Genomic DNA, 7,864 nt, shown 5'->3' with positions numbered 1-7,864 from the left:
GCCTGCAACCAAGGTACATGAATCGAACCTGGGAACTTTCAGTCCGCAGGCCGACGCTCTATCCACTGAGCCAAACCGGTTATGGCTTATTTTTATTTCTTATTGAATTTATTGGGTTTGACATTGGTAAATAAAATTATATAGATTTCAGGTGTACAATTCTATAACACATCATCTGTATATTGCATTATGTGTTCACCGTCCCAAGTTGGAGAATATTTTGAAGTTTGGTTGTATGTTCTTGCCTCTTTTTAAAAAAATATTAATTGACCAGCCCGGCCAGTGTGGCTCAGTGGTTGAGTGTTGACCTATGAATCAGGAGATCACAATTTGATTCCTGGTCAGGGTTGCGGGCTCAATCCCCAGTGTGAGGCATTCAGGAGGCAGTTGATTAATGATTCTCTCATAATTAATGTTTCTATCTCTCTCTTCCTCTTTCTCCTTCTCTGAAATCAATAGAAATATATTTTTAATTAATTATTTAATTAATTAAAATATTAATTGGCCATATAAGCATGAGTTTTATTTCTGGGTTCTCTATTCTGTTCCACTAATCTATATGTCTGTTTTTATGTCAGTACCATGATGTTTTGATTACTATGACCTTGTAGTATAGTCTGATATCAGGTCGCATGATTCCTCCAACTTTGTTTTTCTTTCTCAAGATGCTGTTGAAATAACTGGTATGTAGTCTCCTGTTGGACACTGACTGACCCAGGACTCAGGCTTCTTCATGTCAATGACTTCAGTGCCCTTATATCAGGCTTGTCTATATATCCTGCTACACCAAGTGAGGCTTATGATCAATATTAATCTCAAAATGACTTTGCAGCCCCCATAATTGCATGAGCCAATTCTCTCTCTCTCTCTCTCTCTCATCTCACATATATACTAGAGGCCTGGTGCACAGGTGGGGTCTGGCGGGCCCACCCAGCTCAGGGCTGATCGGGTCCTGGCTGGCCAGGGAAGGGGACACAGGAGGTTGGCCAGCCGGCCCGCCCCTGGTCGAACTCCAGTCAAACTTCTGTCAAACTTCCAGTTGAGGGGACAATTTGCATATTAGGCTTTTATTAGATAGGATGATATTTCTTGAGGATGTATTGATTGATCCGACTCTGCCTCTTCTGTACTCTGCTACATTGGCTGGTTTGCTGGAAGCTCTTCTCTTGCCAACCTTGGCAAATATTTATAGGCAAAGTGTTCCTAAGATACCTCTTTTCTTGAAAAGGAGCAGGATATTTTCTCTATGTTATTTATTTTCAAATTTCTCCCCTTCTTGTAATTAGGATCTCATCGATATTTGGAGAAATCCCTCACAACACTATTAGTCAGCTATTGCTGCCATACTGCCGCATAACACAATCTTAGTGGCTGACAACAACATGTTAGTATCCTCATTCATAAGTACACTGCAGGGCAACTGGGCTAGCTTTGCTTCAAACTTTCTGTATTTTCATCTGGGACCACTGGCTACTCAGACCATGTTCTTCTTACAACAATACACAGGAATACAAAAGGGAAATTCAAACTGCAAGCATACTTTTTGTTGTTGTTGTTGTTAATCCTCACCTGAGGATATTTTTCCATTGATTTTTAGAGAGAGTGGAAGGGAAGAGTAGAGTTAGAGACAGAGAAACATTGATGTGAGAGAGACACTTCCATTGATTGCCTCCATGCATGTGCCCCAACCAGGGCCAGGGATCAAGCCTGCAAATGAGGTACCTGCCCTTAATTGGAATAAAACCCGGGACCCTTCAGTCCATAGGCCTATCCACTGAGCAAAACCGTCTAGGGCTCAACTGCAAGTATACTTAAACCCTCTGGTTGTATCACATCTGCTAGTATTACATCGGGCACAGGAAATCACACAGCCAAGTCCTGAATATAATGGTGGGAGAGTATACTCCAAAACAAATTGTACAAAGATTTATGTACAAAATATTTATGGGGGGAAAGGAAAAATGGCCAAATGAATTGAAGGAAGTTCCTTGTCCTCTGGCTTTTGCCGGAACATGATCCTTATTTGCATGCAGAGCCACAGTGACGTTTTCTTCTCTAGCGTATAAACGTTTTGCACTGTGACATAGTAGATTAAATTTACCAATAAAGCAACAAATTTATCATCACCAACATAATGAATTTTTTTCCGCACTAAAAAATGTGCTTTTACTTAGAAACGTTAACAAACATCTCTACAGGAAGGAGAGAATAAGATAGAAAAAGAAAGAAAAAGCAGAAAAAGTTTTAAAGAGAAAAGTTATTAGGCAATTCATTTTAAATGCCTTCTGTTTCACTATGGGCCTTTACAAAGGTTGAATTTTACAGCGTTTCACATAGATTGTAAACCTTAGCATTTCACACACGTTGTCAGGAACCTGGGTAGCAGATATTGTGAGACTAGAATAGAAGGAAAAGAGATGTGCAGCATAATTGACATAGAGCATTTTCAAGCAGTTTCCAGCAACCTGGGGTGATCAAGCCAGGCTCTTTGAGGGTCTTCTCCATTGGGGAAGCATGCTGAAGGGCGGTGGAGGAATAGCTTCCCAGCTGCTGCTAACAGGCTATCGAGGCTGGAACACGTTCAAGAATGTCCCCCCAGCCTAACGTCACCTGAGTTATACTGGGTGACACGGCCCCTCCCCTAGTTGCATATAATCTTTACAAAACATTTTACGGTGCAGATTGTTTGCCTTCTGTACTTTTGTTTTTGATATACTTTTTTATTTTACTTAACCTGCTTTTAAAAATGCTGGCTGTGGCAATGAACAAAAGCTATGGTAAAATTTTTCCTTCTAGATCTCCCCACAAATCCATGCCCCCACCCATCCTACCAATTCTTCACTCTCCTCCCCCAACCTCAGCCCAACTTTCCTGAGGGCTGGCTCCGCCCACATATTCCTATGAAGAAAACAGGAACTTTTCATATTGTGAATGTGCAAATTCCTATTTAGACTACCTGGCAAAGACTGGTAAAAAAATACAAAAAAAAATGTTGTTCATATTTAAATGAGTAGAAATCATACTAAAAACTATTAGCCTGAGCAAAACTTTGATAAGGGGACAAGGAACTTAGAACACATTAGAAAGAGAGAAAAACAGTCTCAGAGGAAATGACTAATGGAAAAAAGATAAGCAACTCTTGGTAAGATTGACCAACATTGTTCAGTTTAATTTGTATTTCTAAATTTAATTTTGTGTATTTTCAGGTCTAGGAAAAAAAATGTGAAAGTATTTATACCAGCCATTAAGTTTCAAGTTCATCAATCTAACTAAACAATGAGGTAATTAGACGTCCTAAGCTTGTAAGGAATGCTCCACCACATGTCTCTCTCTCTCTCCTGAAGAAACGCCCCTCTGTGCAGAGCGGTTGTAACTGGATCTTTGTGAAGTAGCAGAACTGGATTTGCGTACTAGAATCACTATAGCTGCATGACTTTGGGTAAGCTACTTAAGCACTCTAAGTCTTCGTTGTCTCATCCGGGTCTAATAATGTCTGCTTTACAGACTTGCTGTGTGCCTTAAAGGGCCCTCCAGCTGTCACTATTAAGGAAGAAGCATATTTGAATTGACTATAATTTTCTCACTTTATTTAACTTTTTACGGAAATTATTTCCCAACGCTACACATTTATAAGAAAAATATTCAATAATTATAATTCTCAATTTTATCTCTCATATCCTGCCTGGTCTCTGTTTCCCCAAGATTCTCTCCCCTCCTTTGCGTTTGAAGACAGAGGTTGGTGAGTCTGCAGTGGGGTTTGAGAAAGGGAAGGGCGACAGGGGTCCAGTGATTTCTCTGCTGACTTTTATCCACTTCCCTTGTTTTTGGTCCCGAATCTCGAGGACACTTTTGTGGGTCTTGGGGCCCTGGTGCCTCAAGGGTTCTTTAAGGTTATTGGGATGGCTTCTCCTCAGTGCATGTCCTCCCCACTTCCAGGAAAACCTGGGTCATAACTGACTATATGAGTTCCATCAAGTGCTGCTCTTCCACTTGCCAAAATGTTTTTGAAATGTATCTTAATGCCTCCCCTCTCCCTTTATCCTGCTAACTGTACGTTTTGCATACTTTTACTCGTTTTTCAGTGGGGTTTGGAGATAATACCCTGTATTGTGAATATGTCATGCTTAACCAGCTTGGAAATTTGGAAATTTAAATAATAGGATTTAAATAAGATATGAATAATAAGAAAGAGAAAGCAATTTTTAAAATGTTAAATGAAGGATGTATAAGAATTGTATCCTTTTATTTTCTGGAGATCAATCCATACATTTAATTTGAGCATTTCCTCCATACAATTCTTAAGACAATGCAGGAAAAATCTTTTTTTTAAAAATATATTTTTATTGATTTCAGAGATGAAGGGAGAGGGAGAGAGAGATAGAAACATCAATGATGAGAGAGAATCATTGATTGGCTGCCTCCTGCACACCCCCTACCAGCAACCTGGGCATGTGCCTGACTGGGAATCAAACTGTGACCTCCTGGTTCATAGATCAATGCTCAACCACTGAACCACCCCGGCAGGGCAGGAAAAAATCTTAAATACTTCTTTTTTTTTAAGCACATTTTCCAGGAATTTTTGTTATCCTTATTCTTTGAATGTATAAACAGAGCTTAATAAATAAGAACCAGAGAATGGGAACTAAGATAAGACTAAACACTCAACTGGCTTAAGTTCAAACTTCATTTTTTGAAGTTCAAGGGGTGTTAAAAGATGCCTTTGACTTTGATAAAAGATAAAAGATGCCTTTGATTTTTTTTTTAAAGAATGCAGTACTTTGCATTTGTAAACCTAAAAAAGATGAACCATGATCAGCAGCTGAATCCTGGTAGCTCACGTGCATCAGAACCTTGTTCTCTTGAGCCGCGTAGCTGAAGGGCGCTTCTCTCTGACCTGCTGTTTTAAAACAGGAAACAAATAGAAATTTAACACTGAGGTAAGTCTAGCACTATATCCAACGAAATAAAAGACAAAGACTTGATTTTGAACATTTATAAAACATAGTATCATATTAACATGAAGTTTAAATCAATATAACATACAGTTTCATATGAATTTCTATTTATTTGCCAAAAAGAAAGCCTGTGTTTCCCAGTTGGGCCTAACAAAATACCTGCAATTAGCAAATCTCCATTAAGCTAAGGTCTGTTCTCCTTGGTCTGGCCATTGTAGAAGTTGAATGAGGTCACTCAATATTTCATGAACCACTAAAAAACCAAAATATCAATTTATTAGAATGTACTAAGAAGTACAGGTGCCAAATAAATCACAAAATTCTTAGCAAATTGTCATTCCAAGTGTTGCATCAAATCATAGACAGCCAGGTCATGTTAACAAAGAGCATCCTATATCTAATAATAAAAGTGTAATATGCAAATTGACTGAATGACCGAACAGCAGAACGACCATCCAGACGACCTTCCAGATGACCACGCTATGACATGCACTGGCTCCAGGCCAGCCAAGGTGGGTGTGATGCGAGTGGTCAGGGGGCCCGCCATTGTCCCAAGATCACCCCGCAGAGGGAGGCCCAGGCCACCCTCTGCGGGGTGATCATCCGGGGGCTCCTGGGAACCAGGAGTGTGTGGCGGCGAACATGGGCAGCATCAGGCCAAGGTGGGTGTGGGAAGGGGGTGGGGCCGTGAGGCAGCTGGGGCCAAGAGGTAGCTGGGGCTGCAAAGGCCTACGCTTGCACAAATTTCGTGCATCAGCCTCTAGTATAATGAAAGGCTAATATGCAAATCGACCGAACAGCAGAATGGCCAGTCGTTATAACTTACACTGACCACCAGGGGGAAGACACTCAATGCAGGAGCTGCCCCCTGGTGGTCAGTGTGCTCCCACAGGGGGAGCACTGCTCAGCCAGAAGCTGGGCTCACGCTGGCAAGCACAGTGGCAGTGGCGAGAGCCTCTCCTGCCTCCGAGGTAGTGCTAAGGATGTCTGACTGATGGTTTAAGCCATCAGTTGGACATCCCCTGAGGGCTCCCAAACTGCAAGAGGGCACAGGCAGGGCTGAGGGACCCAACTGAGTGCACGAATTTCGTGCACCAGGCCTCTAGTAATCAATAACAGGATAAGTCTCTACCGAAATGAACATTTCACAGTCTCTGACAGCACCTTCTACCTTAGTGACAGGAACCTGAAAATTGTCTTACAAAGTTTTTTCTTTTCAAGTATTCTTACCCGACCCCAAAAAGCACCTGTCATAAAAGCAAATCTTGCCCTAGCTGGTTTGGTTCAATGGATAGAGCATCAGCCTGTGGACCAAAGGGTCCCAGGTTTGATTCCGGTCCAGGGCATGTACCTAGGCTACAGGCTCCTCCCCGGCCCAGGCCCTGGTCCTGGCATGTGCAGGAGGCAACCAATCTATGTGTTTCTCTCTCATTGATATTTCTCTCTGTCTTTCCTCTCTCTCCCACTCTCTCTAAAAATTAATGGAAAAATATCCTTGGGTGAGGATTAAACAATAAAACACAAAAACTTTAATTAAAAAAAAACAACAGCAAATCTTTATAGGAGACACCTTGTAGTGCTGTTTCCAGTGTTCAATACATGTTGGTTGCATGAATGTTAATTGGGTGATAATCTCATGTTAATTACTCATTTATGCGTATACTTTTCATTCCTTGATTAAACAGAAGTATTTAATGGAAGCAGGTTGCTCTTTGAAAGAAAAAAAGCTTTGAGAGGAAATCAAATGGATTTTGAGGAAGGAAGCAAATGGCCAAATGCTCAAAACCACCCTAGAAAACAATTAACCAAAAAGCTGTGATCACAGCACTGTTGTGTCTGACTGATGTTACATGGGCCATAGAAACCATGATAATATTTAGGATGTATTCAGTTCTTTACAGAATCACAGTTGCACATCATCTTTTGGTTGGTGTTCACAGATGACAAATTTATTTATTATATCTTCACCAGGGGATATTTTTCCCATTGCTTTTCAGAAAGGGTGGAAGGCAGAGAGTGGGGGAGAGAAAGAAAGAGGGGGGAGAGGAGAGGGAAACATCGGTGTGAGAGAGACACATCAACTGGTTGCCTCCCACACGCACCTCAACAGGGGGTGGGGAGTGAACCCAAAACCCAGGTACATGCCCTTCAGTGCGAGGGCCGATGCTCTAACTGTTAGGGGCAGAAATAGAATATTGGGGACCAGCTACAATGATAAGGAATATTAACCATGCTCTGTTAGCCATGATGGTTCTGTTCTGATTAGAGAAAGCACATTCTAACTTGGCTGGGAGTTGTACGCCCTGTGACATGGGCGCTAACATCGGAGTGCAGTCCATCCTCCTGTCCTGAGAACTGTCTATCATTATGGAAAGATTTACAACCTCATGGCTGAAGCAATCTAGTCCCAGAGGCACCCACTCTTTACAACCCCCAGCCCCTATTGCCTGTAATCTGGTCCTGGGGCACCCACCCTCTGTGACCTTTCCCCCCTCCCTCCCAAGCCCACAGGACTTGTAACCTGTAATGATTATCCTGTGCCTACTTCCCCGTGCCTGTAATTCCTACTTTACCATGTAATCTTTGTCCTTCTACCCAGTATAAGCAGCTGGCTTATGGGGAGGGGCAGAGCAGATTTTTGTGGATGACCTGCTGCTCTCCTATACTGCCGGCAGTATTGGAATAAACGCTCATATATGATTCAGCCCTGTCTCTGCTTAATTGGCTCAAGTGGCGACAAGCATCAAACCCCTTGGTTGTCTGGCTACATAACCACTGAACCACACTGGCCAGGGCACAGATGACACATTTTTTAAAATATATATTTTATTGATTTTTTACAGAGAGGAAGGGAGAGGGATAGAGAGTTAGAAACATCAATGAGAGAGAAACGTCGATCAGCTGCCTCC

General features: G+C 41.8%; 1 protein-coding gene across 2 annotated transcripts in view; it reads left to right on the top strand.

The window, feature by feature from the left end:
• The first annotated feature begins 3,267 nt into the window (after nucleotides 1–3,267).
• HPGDS (hematopoietic prostaglandin D synthase) overlaps nucleotides 3,268–7,864 on the top strand; it is a 43,986-nt gene continuing 39,389 nt past the window's right edge. Inside the window, exons 1-2 of one of the 2 annotated variants that reach the window (XM_014549011.1) lie at nucleotides 3,268–3,439; nucleotides 4,768–4,937. The gene's annotated coding sequence lies outside the window, so the exon portion shown is untranslated. The remainder of the gene's footprint in view (nucleotides 3,440–4,767; nucleotides 4,938–7,864) is intronic. The other variant, XM_005877780.2, reaches the window with a different exon arrangement.

The sequence above is a fragment of the Myotis brandtii genome, unplaced genomic scaffold (genome assembly GCF_000412655.1).
Source record: "Myotis brandtii unplaced genomic scaffold, ASM41265v1 scaffold530, whole genome shotgun sequence".
Classification (NCBI taxonomy): domain Eukaryota; kingdom Metazoa; phylum Chordata; class Mammalia; order Chiroptera; family Vespertilionidae; genus Myotis; species Myotis brandtii.
The sequence above is the reverse complement of the archived record's forward strand: the minus strand, read 5'-3'. Positions and strand labels throughout refer to the sequence as shown.